Genomic DNA, 17,482 nt, shown 5'->3' on the forward strand with positions numbered 1-17,482 from the left:
AACCCCTCTGTCATGGGCAGGGACCCCTTCCACTAGCCAGACTGCTCAGAGCCCTGTCCAATCTGACCTTGAATACCTCCAGGGATGGGACATCCACAACCTCCATGGTCAACCTGTTGCAGTGCCTCACTTACCCACACAGTAAAAAATTTCTTCCTAATATCCTAAACATAGCCCTCTTTCAGTTTGCCCTGTCACTACATGCTCTCATAAGTAGTCTGTCTTTCCTGTAGGCTTCCTTCAGGTACTGGAAGTCTGCAATTAAATCACCCCAACCTTTCTCTTTTCCAGGGTGATCAGTCACAATTCTCTTAGCCTTTCCCCATAGGAGAGGTGCTCCTCCATCCAGTCAACTTTTATGGCCCTTCTCTGGACTCTCAAAGTGGATAAATCTAGACATGCAACTTCAAACTAACTTATGTCTTGATTTTCTTTCCTGGAAAAATTGTCTAAAATATGGGGATACAGAGTGCCAGTGATGGAATCTCTCTTCAGAAAAGGCCAGCCAACTCTGTTTGGTGCTTTGCCACCACAAAAAAACAAACAACAACAAAATAAAAGGACGAAAGCCAAACCAACATCAAAATCAACCAACCAAAAAAACAAAACAAAATAAAATTTTAAAAAAAGGAAACAAAACCAAACCCCACCACAACTATGAAGGTCTGGGAAGCTCTTGTTTCTATTCATTTTTCTTGTGGTTTAATCCCAGTAAGCAGCTCAGTCCCACACTGCTGCTTGCTTGTTCCTCACAGTGAAATGGGCACAGAATTGGAAAGCTAAAAGCGAGAAAATGGGATGAGGTAGATTCATCTTTAATAGGCAAAGTAAAAGCTGTGTATACCAGCAAAGCAGAACAAGGAATTCATTTACCTCTTCCAAGGGCAGGCAAGTGTTCAGTCATCTCCCGAAAAACAGGACTCCATCCCATGGAACAGTTACTTGGGAAGACAAATGCCTTAACTCTGAACAGTCTCTGTTTCCTCCTTCTTTCCTCAGTTTTTATTGCTGAGCACGATGTCCCATGGAATGGGCTATCCCTTTGGTCATCAGGGGTCAGTGCTCCTGGCTGGATCCTCTCCCAGCCTCTCGTGCACCCGAGTCCACTCCCTGGGAGAGCAGCACGAGAAAACCTTAAGGCTTTATAAGCACTGCTCTGCAGGAGCCAAACTTATCAGGAGTTCTTACCACCACCATTTTGGTCAGAAATCCAAAAGATATCACCATACAAGTTTCCACAAAGAATTCTGTCCCAGTCAAAACCAGTACAATTCCCCACACAAAAAGCAGAAGGAAACCTATTCCTTTCAGGTCACCCACCTCTCTATTTGCCTTCATGGGGATTTTTGATTCATCTCTTAGGAAACTCACTGTTACTTCCTCTGTCTCTAGTAGCAGAAAAAAAAACCTTTACATTTCAAACATCTTCAGCCAAGTTAGTGTGATTATCTTTCCACACAAAATCCCAGATGACCCTTCCATATCTTTTAGCACTAGTTTATTCACCATCAATTTCTACTGCCATAATTCTTTATATCATAGTCTACATGCTACTATATATCTATTAATCTGTCAGCTTGGGGTGAGGCAGTTCAAGGAGGAGGGAAATAACTGAGAGTACAGCCAGAAGTGTAGAAGGCAAAGATGTTAAAAAGTAGCCTTGTCATTAAAAGTGGCAGCAAGGTACTGAAGAGAATCCTATTCAGACACCGTGTTGGTAAAACTCATGCTGAGGGAAAAAATGGAAACATATAATACCTGTCACCCACCCAGTTGCAAAGGGCCTTTGGATTTTGCAACATTTGGGGAAACTCAATTCCAAGAAAATTGCCTAGATTAATCCCTAATTGTACTGTGCCTGACCAAGAAGATTTGCATTTGTCTCATGCTAGGAAAGGGGAAGGGGAAGGGGAAGGGGAAGGGGAAGGGGAAGGGGAAGGGGAAGGGGAAGGGGAAGGGGAAGGGGAAGGGGAAGGGGAAGGGGAAGGGGAAGGGGAAGGGGAAGGGGAAGGGGAAGGGGAAGGGGAAGGGGAAGGGGAAGGGGAAGGGGAAGGGGAAGGGGAAGGGGAAGAGAAGAGAAGAGAAGAGAAGAGAAGAGAAGAGAAGAGAAGAGAAGAGAAGAGAAGAGAAGAGAAGAGAAGAGAAGAGAAGAGAAGAGAAGAGAAGAGAAGAGAAGAGAAGAGAAGAGAAGAGAAGAGAAGAGAAGAGAAGAGAAGAGAAGGAAAAAAGAAAAGAAAAGAAAAGAAAAGAAAAGAAAAGAAAAGAAAAGAAAAGAAAAGAAAAGAAAAGAAAAGAAAAGAAAAGAAAAGAAAAGAAAAGAAAAGAAAAGAAAAGAAAAGAAAAGAAAAGAAAAGAAAAGAAAAGAAAAGAAAAGAAAAGAAAAGAAAAGAAAAGAAAAGAAAAGAAAAAGAAAAACCTTCTTGGGTTCGTTTTCTTGATTTAACACTTCATTAGCTTATCGGCTGGGAAACACAAAATTTACCCACAGACAATTCCCATCTGGTTCCTCAACAGGTTTTTTGTAAGTAGTAGGTCCATTAGTACAGCTAGGGTTGTTTGGCTTTTTCTTTTTGTTTTTCCCTATTGTCAGTCATTTCTACTATTCTTAAGTGAAATGTTCCAGCTCAGAAACAACTCCCAGTAGGCAATTTCTGCCCAGGCATGACCTCAGAACTGAGTGCTGTCATCATTGAAGGCATGCAAACACTGAAGCTCTCTGGCACCAGTCTTTCAAAAGGAAACATATCTTGTATATGGGACTGTGATAAAGATCACATATAAGTCAATGTGGCAACAAGTACTTAAAAAGCTAATAACAGTTTGATTTCTGCCTGAAGCTTCTCAGTCATTCTCAGATGTCAGAAATTCATCTTCTGCTTCAGTGTAATTACACATGATTCTTCTGGAATTCGAATGTTTCAGCTATAGTCAGAGCAAACTCAACGACAATATCAAGTAATTTTAGCAAAAATTCTAGTATATTTTTAAAGCCAAGGGATGTCTCCTGTTTTAGTTTGATCCTGGCAGAAAAATAAGCAGGAGAACATGATGTTACAGTTCGACTTTCCTCTTACTGAGCCAAGACTGATAAAGACATTAAGGTGTCACTAGTGTTATCTGTCTGAAAAAATATTCAAAAGCAATGCTGACAGACGAATTTGCAAGTCTGCTGCCCACATACTAAATAGTCTGTATAGCATAGGATAGTCTTGTTAAAAAGATCTTTATTTGCTGCTCAGTCAGTTCAGCTTCTTTCTCCTCCAGCTGTTCATCAGAAATTGAAACTGTGGCTATCAAATCCAGAAAGATGTCTCAAGGCAAACTGGTGAGGTTTATGATCAAAGGCTAATGAAGAGGTTAGTAATCTATGCTGTGGACAGCTGGAAAGTTCACCCTGGAGACAAAACCCTGAATGCACAAGCTATCTTTTCGCTAATGGTGAAAATTTAAAATGTAGGATAAAAAAATTTGCAAAGATGGAAAGAAATTTTTGTCTCCAGGTTTGACTGCATTCACTTCTCCTTCTCACACATAATAATGGGCCTTTGTCAGCCCTTGAGAAATAACAGCACCAGTGTTTCTCACCAGCTGAGATGAAGGGAAAGGGCAGAATAAGGAAATCTGTAACGAGTTTGCTAAGACACTACTGCACAAAGTTAGTGTCGCTGATTTAAATCTCACTTGAATGTTTTACTAAAGCCTAAGAGCTGTGGTGAACTGTTTACTGTCTATTTGGTACAAACACCAGATAGTGGATGAAAAATTCTATACTTAAAGGGCAACTTTTGTTGATATTTCTTTATTTAATGCTGGTTTGGCCCTGCTCAATTCTCACCATTTCCTCACAGACTTTTTGTTCAACCACAGACACCTTCTTTTATTTTTGGGCTGCTCTTTAACTGTGGCTGATCACTAACATTCCTCCTCCCTGAGAGCAGTGATAAGGAGACTACACTGGGTGCTGTCCTGGCAGATTAACTTTATTACACTGGTTTTTGGTTCTTTTCTTTCCATTTCTTTATGTATTAGTGGCAATGCTGCAATGCCATAGTGCCAGAGCTACAGGCAAACATCATCTCAGATTCAGCTTTGAGGTTCTCATAGCAGTCTCCAGAAGCTCTATAAATCTCACACTGATTAATGTTTGTCAGTTACTGATCATCAAATACCTTAAAGCAGAAAGCTTGCTCTCAAAACTAATACCAAAAAGCTGACTTAAAACTAAGTAGAAAAATAAAAATTGTTACCCTGCTGGCTTTTATTTTACTTGATGCAAGGGTTAAATCCCAGTTAACAATTAAGCCATGATATCACTTATGGGAAAAAAAAGACCCTAGGAGAGCAAAAGGTTAATGAAAAATGCCTAATATAATTTTTAAAAGCATAAAAATATAGTAATGGGAAGGGTTAAAAACATGCTAAAAGAAACTTGAATTTGCCTTCAGAATGAGACACTTGAGGGAACAGGGGAAAAAGACTAAAATGAACTATGAAAGAAATAAAGGAACATGGAATAAATACGTAACTAAATGATAAAAAAGAAAATACTTATGTCTCATTTCTAGCATATAGTATACTAAAAAAAAGAATTAACTTTAGCCAGCTTAGGAATTCCTTACTTACATCAGAGGTCAAGGGCAGAAGTTTTATTTGTTTCAGGGATGTGATATCAAAAAAATGCTTGTGTCTTTCTGTATGCTTTATCTTTTAGAGTATTCACTTCATAGTTGCTCATTGTTGTAAGGTGTGAAATAAGTCATGAGACTTATAGCATTTAAAATGATAATGAAATTAGCAAATTTCCAATCTGCTGTATAATGACTTTACTCTGGTAAACTTACTTTCCTGTTAAGATTAATCTATTTACAAAAAAAAAAAGTAGAGAAATTAATTTGGCTCATGATTTCAGTATTACATACCTGTCCTTCTGAGACAGTGAAGTTTTACTTTAATAATACATATGTTTCATTTGTACTTTTTGTCAATATTGTATAGTGCCCAGATGTAGAAGGCATATGTGGCCAAACAGCCTCCCTGTGGAAGTAGATAGGTAGGAATACTCATCAGGTAGATGTTCCTTCAGAAGAAACCCTTTCTGTCTATTGAGCATGTCCTGACAGATGTCCCAGCAACACTCTTTACTCTGAGACATGAGGAAAAGATCAAGTTTCTGTCAAATTGCTTAAATGAAATATCACATTAAGTCAGTTATATCAGTTTTATTTATAACAGACTCAGAAGGGCCCACAAAAACATGGTCCACATAAGATTCCATGGAGTTAAACTGCTGTATCTTTTAAACAAATTAGGACCAAGAGAACAATTATTTATCAGATAAATGCTGGCTTGCTATGGTACTGGTGTTTCTTGTTCACTACTGTAAAGTTCAAAACCAGATTTGCAATATTGTCTAGCAGCAAAAAAATTAAGGTCAGGCTGTGTCACATACACTTTCTCAGAATGAAATATATTCTCATTTACAAGTTTATGCTCTTTCACACTATCTAGGGTACTCTATCCCTGTTATATTACAAAATGTTATGGAACTTTACATATCCAAACAAAGTATTTTGAGGTCAAGCAGCAAAGTAGCTATTCAGTACTTAATAGTTGTGTTTAGGTTAAGTTATGAGTAGCTAATGAGTCACGTTCACTGAACTTTTGGACAGTGGGACTTTCATCACACTTGAGAAACTCTCTAACTTAATGTAATTGCTGTAGATTCTAAGGTGAAAAAGAAACTTGCACAAACATTTTAACTAGCTTTCCAAAAATTGGCTTGCTTCCTTAGTTGCTGTCTTGCACAGCTTCATGTGTTATACCCTTGTCTGGTGAACAAGCTTCGTTAAGTTCCACATTCTGTACTTCATCTACTGTATTCCATGTGTTAACAGTTCCATAACGCTCTGTATATTTTATCTGGCAGTGCTTTAAGTTTAGATTATGTTACACTTTAAAAATTTTGCTAGTCAGAAGGAGGCTTCATAAAACTCAGTTGTGATTTCGTGTCCAAAGGTCTCTCAAATGTGGGACAAATTATATGGACATCTTCCAAAAGTACCCATTTTAATATGCTTGCTTACTGCTCTGAAGGACATTTATTCTGATTTATGTTTTCAGCACTGGAATAGTATGTTGTATTTTTTTAGGAGTTACACCTAAGCATTTCGCACTTCCTACAGGTTTGTGGATCCAGGGCCATAGAATAGGGAGGAACGTGTTCTGTTTATTATGTGGCAGAAAATGGAAAGGGAGAATAAGCTAACACTTGCTTGAAGTGGCACCAAATGCCATACATTCTTCGCTGAGTTGTTGATATATTCTTCACTGAGTTGCTGAAGGAGTTCTTCAGCATACAAAATAACAACTGGTGACTCACCAGAACAGGATTCCATCCTGGTCCCATCTGTAGAACCATTTTTCCAAGTAAGGCTCTAAGAAATTAGGAGGTCTGATAAGTAGCTCTGCATCGTTCCTTTTCTCTGACATATTTTCACAACTCCCTCCCTAGTAAGGAGATACCTGATGTCACCTGGCCAAATGCAGTCACTGCCAAGCCACTGCTTGTAAATTTGGTTTTGTCCTGGACCATGGTGCATGGTTACCTGTTCTTTGGCTGACCAGATATGCATCCAGTTGTTTGGTCAGAGTACTGGTATGTGTGTTTGCCTCTGTAGCTCCCTGCATGTGTCATCACTGCACAGCGCTGTAATATCTTTATTGACTTCAGATTGGTTGGTGGCTGTGCCATTAATGCCTCCACTATAAACTTCTCAAGGTAAGAAGATGTTTATCACTGATTAAGGGATTGTTTGATTTGCTCAGAGTTCATGACTGGAAATCTACTCATGCAGCGCAGCTTCTGGATCTGGACACAGAGATTATTTTAATGTATACATTAATCTAATTCATAACTACATTTTCCCACAGTTTGAAATGCTGACTCCTTGAAATCAGAGGGAGTTTTGTCTTTGTCTTCAATGAATATTTGGAATGAAATCGTGGTCCAAAGTCCTTTGTTATAAGCTTAAACACATGCTTCAGCATTTTGTTGAGTCAAAGTCTTCCATTATGTATACAAAAAATATTTCAAACAACAATTAAAATAGTTTTACTGATCAATTTTTATATATTTATATATATATATATATATATATACACACACATATATGTATGTATGTATGTATGTATGTATGTATGTATGTATGTGTGTGTGTGTGTATGTGTGTATGTATATATGTATGTATAAAAAATGCAGTTAAGTAATTATTCATTTTCATCTTTAATGATCAAATCTTTATGGAAAGCATAAAGAAATTAACAGGAGAGTTTCCTAACAATATGAGGTTCCGAGTTTAACAAGTCAGATGTTAAAAAACGACTGACATATTTTGCGGACCTGTGCACGCACATAATAATCCTGATTTCTTTTTTAAGAACCTTTATGTGATATCTCGAGCTATTAAGTGTTGTGAAAATTAACAATATACATAAGTTAAATGTCAAGGGACATTTATATACAGCTTGAATGCTGCACATTCTAAAAGCAACACAGAGCAGCATATTAAAAAGTTATTTGATTGCAAGTACATTAAATTACTTCATACCTAAAATACAAGTAAGAGGAAATAAAGTGACTCAACATTGAAATGATCATTAAGGGAGCACACACACAGATGAGAGAAGGAGGAGAAGAAATACTTTATTTTATGCAGGTATTTAGTATCCAAACAAACTGCAGCTCATCTGTAATAGTTTTTCTTACAGGTATTTGTAAAGAGCAGCAAATTAGTAAGTACCAGCACCTAGCCCTAGAAACTTTGCCATACAGCTTTTAAAATTGATTAAAATCTTCTGGCAAACTCATTATGTATTTCACCATTAACTCATGCAGACAGCAAATACCTGACCTCTCCAGTTTGTTAACTAATTATCAGGTCAAATCAACTGCCAGAATTAAGAATATTTAATACTCAAGAGTGCAAATCAGCACTGTCCACACTAGAGATAATAATCTCCTTATGCAAAACCTTCCTCGATATTTCACCAGTAATGGTTGAACAGCCTCATTTATGCATCAACTCTTTTAGAAAATGTGCCCTAACATGTCCCAAGGCGCATATACAAAATGCAATAACTTGCACAGAAATAATGCCCTACAGTATACTAATATACAGGCACAGAAAAAAATTTATGGTATGTAAAAATCACTCAAACACTGAAATGAATACTGATGCCAATTTTTTTTCAGATATGGGTTTATACACTGAAGATCTACTCACCTAATATGACTAAGAATTCAGAATACACCTTGTAGGGAACATCTAAAGACAGTAGATCCTAAATCAGACAGATAAATTGAAAAAAAAATTCCTCTCTGTTCTGTTTTCCACACATGCTTGCCAGGAAGTTATGTGGCCCACTAGCAGGGGATATTCCATAGGGCCGAAGATTTTGCCTATACAGATATATGATATATGTGGAATGATCAGTAGAATAATTTTTCCACATGGGAATGTCTTCCTGGCTGCCAGTTTTTATTTTCTGTACCATTCCTTAGCTTCCCTTTTTTCATCAATTGATGGCTTAGAAATTTTGTATCATTTACTTCCGTGACAGGCATTTTGCTACAAAATATTTCCATTTCTGGAAAAAAAGCAAGATTATTGCAAGGGGAAAATTGAAAATGCAGCACTTAATTTTCCATCTGCAGTAGCCTTTGAGGGTTAAACATCCTGGCATTGCTGACCCAGCAGTCAAAACTGAAAACACCACTTTCAGTTTTTGTGGGGTTTGCTGCTCTTCTCAGAGTAGAAGCAAAATGCACCTGACAGGTAACTACACCACCACTGCAAGACTACCAATTTTCATTTCAGACATATAGTAATCATAAAACAATATATATGAAATTAAAACCGCACTCATTCCCGACTAGAAGCTTTTCTAGACTTTCTACCTGCCGTATGAATGCATTGGCGTTTTCCTGACCAGTAGTGAGAGTTATGGCCAATGCCCTCTACTCTCAACACCAGATGTTACGTCAGAACCCAGTCCTGTGTCTGAGCGTCTCTTTTGTCTTGTTTTGTAAACATCTCTAAGTGAATTCTCCATGCTTTGGAATGCCATGTCAAACTCTTATTTGGGATAAATGACAAAATCAGATAAAGATCCTTGTCACACAGGTGGTTTCAATTCTTTTCAATTTCAAAAGGCAGTTTCGCAGAAGTTTTCTACTTACATTTCAGAAAAATTATCCTGATTTTCCTCCTGTGCACTTTTTTGTTGACTTTTTGTGCAGATTTGAAAAACAAAAAAGGAAGCGTAAGTAGAAAATATTAAACATAAGAAAAAAAGAAAAATTCTGAAAGGATTAGTATACATGATAATTAATAATATATGCATGCATGTGATTTTTTTCATTTAACATTTGTCTGTATTATATATAAAAACATTCCTTGAAAGACAATTTGAAATTACTGAAATTACTGGGGGGATTTTGCTTTTTTTCTTTTTTTCCATTAATACAGAGATGCTATTTCTGAGCTGCAGAGATAGAGAATCCACTATTGATTACGTAGGATTTTAGGGTAACAAGGTGTTTGGTGCAAGGTTTTAAATTCATCCTAGTCCCGCTGCTAGTCTATTAAAGCAGTATTTTATTCAGCTTACTCATCTCTAGACTGAATCTTCTATTTTCAATTCACTATATAATTCTAACATCAGAGACAGCAATGTAAGGAGACCTGTCTTTCAACTGGTGCTTCACTTCACACCTTGGTAGAATTAGGCCCATAGGTTCTCCTAATTTTTGAAGCTATGGGATCCACCAGGATCAGCTGCCAGACTACAAGCAACATGAATTGTCAGAGCTTTTAGTGCAAGCAACAACCCAAGAGAAGAAAACCTACTGATTTCCAGAGTATATAGTGCCCACAGGCAGTGTAGAGTGTCAGCTAGTAGACTGGATTTCAAATGGTCTCCAGATGGTTCTGGTAGTCCATTCTGAGAGAAGAGCATCAACCCTGACCTCTCCAGAGTGATAGTAATGTTCTGGGGATCCATCATAAATAAAAATAAAGTCAACAGTGTGAAGACTCCACCTGAGAAGTGATTAGACTGCTAGCTTCAAGAAACCAAGTGATCATTTCACTGAACTGTCCTGAGGTCCCAGCAGTACTTGAATAATCCGAATACCCTTGTTCTAGCTTAGAAAACTATAGTCTGCAGTGTCTACTTAACCACAGGAGAGGATTTTAGAGGGATGCAAAACAACCCCTATCCTTTCATTGTCTTGTGTCTGGAGAGTGTCTAGAATAAAGGCTGTGGAGCATTAGCACTGAAGTGAACAGGACTCCATAAATTCTATACAAAGTGATTGACTTAGAGTTTAAAAATTTTGAAAAGTTGAAAGCTGTTGTCTATTTTTTATTACATTAAGTGCACCAATGAATGTAATTATTTGAAAACAATTAAAAAACACATTGAAGAAAAACAAAAAATTTAATTAAGGAAAATGTTGGTTTCTAAAGCAGTTTTACTTCCAATTGCATATTTTAAATATTAAGTGAAAACAAATGAATCCAAAAAAACAGCAATTCCTCATCAGAAATCCCTTCCTGACTCAATTACTCATTTTCTCAGTTCTCCCCATATTTTCATTTCTCTGGTCCTCAGAATTATTTTCTCACCACAAAGAAGGTCTTAATTATCAATGTAAAAGCAGAAATTCACAGAGGAAAAATTCATCTTTATACTAAAAATTAATTTTATTTTCCAAGAACTACTTTTATATACTTTCAGATGTACACCATTAACAAGACACCTCAAGAAGGGCAAGAACAAGTTTTTTTTGGCCACCTTTGAAAAGCAGCTTTCTCCATACAGGTGGCTTAAAGCCTTCAACATATTGCATCTGTTATCTTTGATATGCTTAGTACAGACTCCTGTGGAGACATTTTCTTAATTATGAGTCAGAGAAGCTCTTGGAATCCCAACTGTCTCTTTTACTTTATCTAATCTGATGGGCTCATTTGTCCTAAATACTTCACTTTGCAACCCTCAGAGTCATCCTCTAGCAGTATACTATAACATGTGTCACTCTTTCCCTACTAATATCCAATTAGGCAGTCATCCATCTTTTGCTATTGCCTTCTCTAATCAGAAAGTCATATGCAGAGATGGAAAAGAACTATTTTATCCATCTCCTGTCAATGCAGATTCATTCCCTAGAGTATATTTTTTAGCGTTATGTTTATTTAACTTAGATTATTACAGATTTTTCAAAATAAAGTTCAAGCCAAATTATATGAACAGCTTGGATTACACCATTTGGGAGTTATATGATCAGTAACCAATGCCAAGAGAATCAATAGACAGGAAATGACATTTAAATGTGAGCAGAGAAATAAATGTGCCTTTTACTCTACAACCAATACAATTCATAGAACTAAAAATTAGTTAAATAGATTCTAGTGGAAGTTTAATGGTTCTTTAGAAAAATTGGATCTATCTATCCCTGGCAAGGAAGCAAGAGGCAAAACAGAGATGGTCATCAAAGGCCAGATGTTTTACATTATCTGTAAATTTGTACCACTAAATATTTGACTCTTTTTTTAAAGCATCAGTGACAGTGCGAAATAGCTGAATTTTTTTAACAAAAAGAGCCCAGTCTTGTCCAGGGGAAGCACATACAGCCATCCTCGACCTGCTCAGTGGGTGTGACCAAATCCAGAAGCCTGTGCAGTGCCTGAGCAGTCAGTGGAGGCTCCCAGTGATGCCAGTGAGTCCTGGCTACCACATTAGTCACTTGTCCTCAGGGATTTGGGATGAGACCACCAAACTCACTTCATGTATGTCACTGAGCAGTAGTCAGATGGCAATATTGGGTTATTCCTGGCCCACAGTGACAGCTCTTCGTGCTTTCTTGATGCCTCTGGACCTGTGTTCCTGGGTAATTCCTGCTCTATCTTCTCTCACCTTGAGTGCACAAAGCACGTATCACTGTACACAAGAAAGTAAAAGAGGGATAAGAAGCAGCAGGAATCCAGGTCAAGTGATCTCTTAGCAGGGGACACAAACAGCCTTGTCAATACTGTCTCTTTTGGTGTAAAGGAGGTCACAGAAGTGAGAAGTGCTGTCCAGAAAAATGAAAAAGACTATAGGGAGAAACAAATAAACAGATCAAGGGTGATGACACAGACCAGTCTTCAGCTTTCTAAACACCCTAACACACAGATGTGACTACAGCAAAACATTGTCACTGGATAAAGTGTAAACATGACAGAGGTGGATTTATAGGAATTCTGCCTCTAAATTAACATGCAAGTTGATGACATTTCCACTTAGCCTTGCCTGTAGAAATAAAAGCCCTAATTAAAAAATAAAAATTGATATCCTAAAAGTTTAATTAAAAATCATAGTCATGCCAACACTTTCTACTTGGCTTTTTTATAGAAGCAATGAAATAAATACGACATAAAGTCCTTAAAGAGAAACTTCGTTTTCTGCTGATGAAAATCATTAGCTTTACGCACTGCCTTCATTTGCAGTAAGGTCAAGAGTCAGTAAACTGATGAAGAAAACGTCTTACAAAAGGGAATAGGCTAAAACAACAACCTGTGTGTAAGAACTAGTCACTCTCATAACCCTCAATCTCAGCGAGCACATCAACAGTAGTAAATTAAATAACTCAAGCAAATGCACACAAGAACTTGGATTCCATTGTCGAAATGGCTAACAGTGATGCTGGTTTTGTTGCAGGAAAATTATTCTCCCTGTGATTTCCCTGACATGATCTGGAAGCGCTGGAATAACTAGCCCAGATGGGGAGGGCACCATCCCAGTAAATATTCAATGTCAGGAGGAACTGGGCTTCGAAAAACCTGGTCTAGTTGAAAATGACCCTGCTTATGGCCAGGGGGCTAGACTAGAAGGCTTTTATATGTCCCTTCCAATCCAAACTACTCTCTGTTTCTATAAGTCTATGATTCTTTATCAGTTTTCATGCACAGGTCAGACATAATTAAGGACTCAGAAGAGGTAGGCATCCTCTTTTAGGGGACCAGAACAGCAGATTATTGTGACTGTGGGCTGCTCTTTCCAAGGTGGCTTCAGATAACAGCACCAGGCATATTTAACTTGCTGTCCCAGACTCGGCATGTGGAAGCACAATCCACCCCAGAAACAGAGAAAGGAAGTGAAAGTTCCTGCTGTTTTCTTTCCCTGTGTCTGCACTAGGAAATGATGTCACATGTCAATATGCCAGAATGTGTCAATGCTGGCATACAGATCCCAGTATTGTGGTTTCCCCATGCACACTGACCTCGTAGTGAGCAGCTGTGTGAAGGAAAGATGCACTGTACAGAGGATAGGCATCACTGTTCATCCCCACTCTTTTGCTTGCTGCCACTGGGAACTGTTTTTGCTGTGAACTGTGAGATACTGTTAGAATTTTCAAGGGATTACAAAAATTTGAGGGTGAATTGTTCTTGGTTCCAGTCAATAATTCAGACTGTCTTCACCCTGTCTTCAGTGATAACTTCTCCCTCTCTATCAGGTTGCTAGTATGGTTTTGTATCTGGTGAAGAGATAACACATTTAGCTGTCAGGAACTTGAACACCATGATAGAGAGAAAAATGAGAATGTTAGGATGACAGATAATAAATAGAAAATGATGGGTGCTGAGAGCATTCACTGACCATCTGTATATGGCAGAATGGTCATTCTGGGCTCAGGAAATAAGAAATCTCAATTATGATGCATAGCTGGGATGATTTACTGACTTCAGACGGGGAAGGCTACATATTTAATATTGTATATAAAGTTTGCCACATTCCCATAGCAGTACCACACTAAAATCAGAACTACTTTCAAGCATAAGAACTCATAAAGTTTTATCTTTGGGGTGCATAAAAGTAAGACTTATCCTGGTTAATTTTTAAGCTGCACATGCTATTTCTTCTGTCTTATGTAAAGCCATTAACTGAGTCCTGCAAAACTGTACCCTTTTAATCCTCTTGTGAATGGGGAATTATTTAACAGGCTGCCCGTATTTTAATACCACTATTTAGGACTCAGATTTGCCTCTTAGTATCTTCATCATCAAGGAAGTCTCACAGAAATTAATGTGGCTTGCCAAAAGGCAGGGATGGTGTCTGCAGTGGAAGGAATGAGAACAGGGTGGGAGTAAAGTAGCAGTGCCGCCAGTGAATACCAGCATCCTCTGAGCTACCTTTGCCCACAAAGCTGTAAAAGAGGCTCTGAAGCTGCAATATGACAAACCTAGAAGATCTAGAACCTGCAATCTTGGAACAGATACAGCCTGCTTTCAAAAATTTATAATTTCTTAGACTGAAGCCATTCATCTGCTGCAAGAAGTCTGGATCTCAACATTTCAAATGTCCCTGATGTTATTGCTGAAGGCTGTGACCACCTGTTAAATTAGAGGCAAATTAAAAAATTAGGAGTAAGTGAGACACAGAAGGCATGATTGCTAACCTTGAGCAGTTACCTATAAAAGTAGTTGCAAAATCACATCATGGTGTGAATTCATAGACAACAGCCCTAAGAGTATATTTACTGCCCTGTTTAATGGTTCGGCTTTGATGTTAAGTGATTGATAAGATAGTGAATAACTCCTTGAGAAAAATGTCCATCTGGGAAGTATTAATAATTACTCTGTGTAGTAAAACAGAGTATTAACTTTTGAAAAGTTTATTTATTGGACATTGCAAAGCAAGCAACAATAATGCCTCAAAAGAAAACCATTTAAATAGCTGTGTTAAAATATCTCCTGTTGACTGACACATCTGTAAGTACAGATACCTGTGGCTTCTTTTTATTTTATCTGGTTTTTGTTTCTGAGGCTGATTGGAAGAATTTTCTTGAGTTTTCTTGTTATGCTCCACTTGAAGCTAAGTTGGAGGCAGCAAAGGAGCTCTGCACTGTTATTCCTATTGCACACAGGCTTCTTTGGGAGTAATTCTTTGCTTTTTTTTTTTTCTGCATGATCCTTTTTGCCATCTGCTTTTTTGGCACAGGAGCAACATGCTGTCTTGAAGCAATTTCTTATGTTTCTTTTGGTCTCTTTCATTCATTCTCTCCTATGTATCAAGGGTCACAGACTCATAACACTTTGGGGCATTTGAGAGACACCTCCTTCTTTCTTCTTTTATTCTTCTTCTGACATGAAATTGGTCTTTCATTCATTGTGTAGAGGATGCCTCTTACAGATATCCCAAACGAGGCCAATGGTGAAAATAGGTTAAGAAAGATATTTTTAGAGATTTATCAAATACAAGAAGATCAGTGAGAATTTTTTTTTAATTTTCTGTCAAAATCTTCCCAGAAAAAAATGAACTGAAAGAAGTACCTTTTCCAATAATAATTTTGAGATAGCAGGGTGACTGCAGGGGTAATTTTCTCAAATTCAGATGATGATGGGAGTTTGTGGGTCCCAAGCATTAAGTGAAAAGTAAACAGAATGCAAATAAGAAAGAATTTTGCAAAGCCGATTATGGTACAGACAGATCTTAACTGATGTGTCTTTCATGTAGAAGTTAAAGCCTCAAAGAAAGCTGCCAACTGACATTGCTAAAGACCTAGAAATGCTACTCTTTGAGCTGCTGGAGAGGGCCATGGAAAGAAGTCCTATCAATCTCCAGAGAAATGGCCATCTGCAGAAAACCCTTTCACAGGGATGCGAATGGTCCAGCGCAGTCTCTGCCCACATTCCCAGCCAGCCAGCTGTACTCCACTTGTATTCCAGAAGATGTGTTAGCAGGCTCAAGGAGTATTTGCCCACCACCTACCACCTCTAATCTACATTACTGGGAGGCACTAACACCAGGGCAGGATTCTATCCCTGCCTCTCAGAGCAGAGGTCTGTCTGTGCACTTCCACATAGAACAGAGTCTTCAGGGATTTACAGGCTTGCTTTAAAGTGATTGAACATATTTTCAAGGTTTTCAAGGTTATGCTGGGAAACAAAAGGATTCCTGTGCCAAGAAAAATCTGAAATTCTGTGAATGGGGATGGATGGCCAGGCTGGTCTTATTTTGTGAGCTAATTCAAAGCTTCACCCTCTGACCCAGAAGCAAACTACCTCTCTGTCTACCTCAGAGTTCAGAAACAGCATGCAAACAATTTTGTTTCATTTCCACGCCTGAAAAATTAAGGCATTTTGGATTGGATATTTACATTTTACATTTACTTTACAATTTCATCCGTAAAAACCCTGCAGTCCAAATAACTCATTACTGGATAGCTTGCATGGATAATTTTAAATTGTCTATGTATTTTATTTGAATGCTTAGGCATGATTTTCAGTAATATATTGGTTTATATTGCTAGAAATTCCAACTGTTTGCACAGCCAAAATCATGCATTTGGGAACAATTGGGGATTGCTAATAATATTGTCTTCTTTTGTCTTTTTTGATTTTGATTGCCACAAAAACTGTATTTGTAAATTGGTAAGATCCAAAGGAGCTTTTACTTGGACCCTACTGTAAATCACTAAGAAAGAGGAAAAGGGAAGATATAGTCATGAAAATAACAACTTTATTTGAAGGACCTCCATGCTTCAATCTGATACCTAAGGTGAATAATTGCCTTTTGCAGGCCCAATTTATCTGAATCTTGGAGAGCATCTGGGATCTGCAGTATCCTTGATCCATGTCCAATGCTGTTCTGTGGTCTAGGTGCATTTCAGACTTTCCTTGCCTCTGGCTATGCAAGATGGCTATTGTCACAAGGTTCTCATGCACATCCTAGCACAGATGGCACACAATCCTCCACAACAGCAACAAATGTGAGACAGTCTCAGACATTTAATTGTTTTCCTTTGCAGTGTGCTGGTATTGTCCTTCTCTGTATCCTTTCATTTTCCGAGTCTTGTATTTTTTCTTCAGTGCTCCAAGTTGCTATATTCCCAAAGATTAAAATACACTTACCTTATGTCTATTTTCCCCAGCCTAAGTGCAATAAAAACAGAGCTGCATTCACACAGGCAAAACCTAATTTGTATTTTCCACTCACACCGAAGGCAAAGGTGATGTCAGTGAGATGGAACAAGAGGAGCTCTTAAGTCATAATAATTCTGTTATACAGAAAAATTTAGAAGTCTAAAAATAATTTCTATTATCAGCGGGGGAAAAAATACTACTGATACTGGCATATGACTTTTAACTCTATATAAACTCAGTAGCTATACCTACTAGGATGGTCTGTAAAACATACATAAAATATTCCTCTCTGCCCAGGAGCAGTTGAACTGCTGAGGGAATTCCCTTTTTCTTCAAGGAATATTCCTCCTTTACAGGCCTTATCCCATCTCTGTTACTTCAGATAATGCTGCTCCCACATGCTTATGGTTTCCATGCTGAGATACCTATCAGCAAGCATAAGGGCAGCTTGCAGTTCTCAAGGAATCACTGAAGCAGGAAGGATGTTTTCTTTATCCACAGACCTCTCATGACTTTTA

Source organism: Fringilla coelebs, assembly GCF_963513975.1.
Source record: "Fringilla coelebs genome assembly, chromosome: 3".
NCBI lineage: Eukaryota > Metazoa > Chordata > Aves > Passeriformes > Fringillidae > Fringilla > Fringilla coelebs.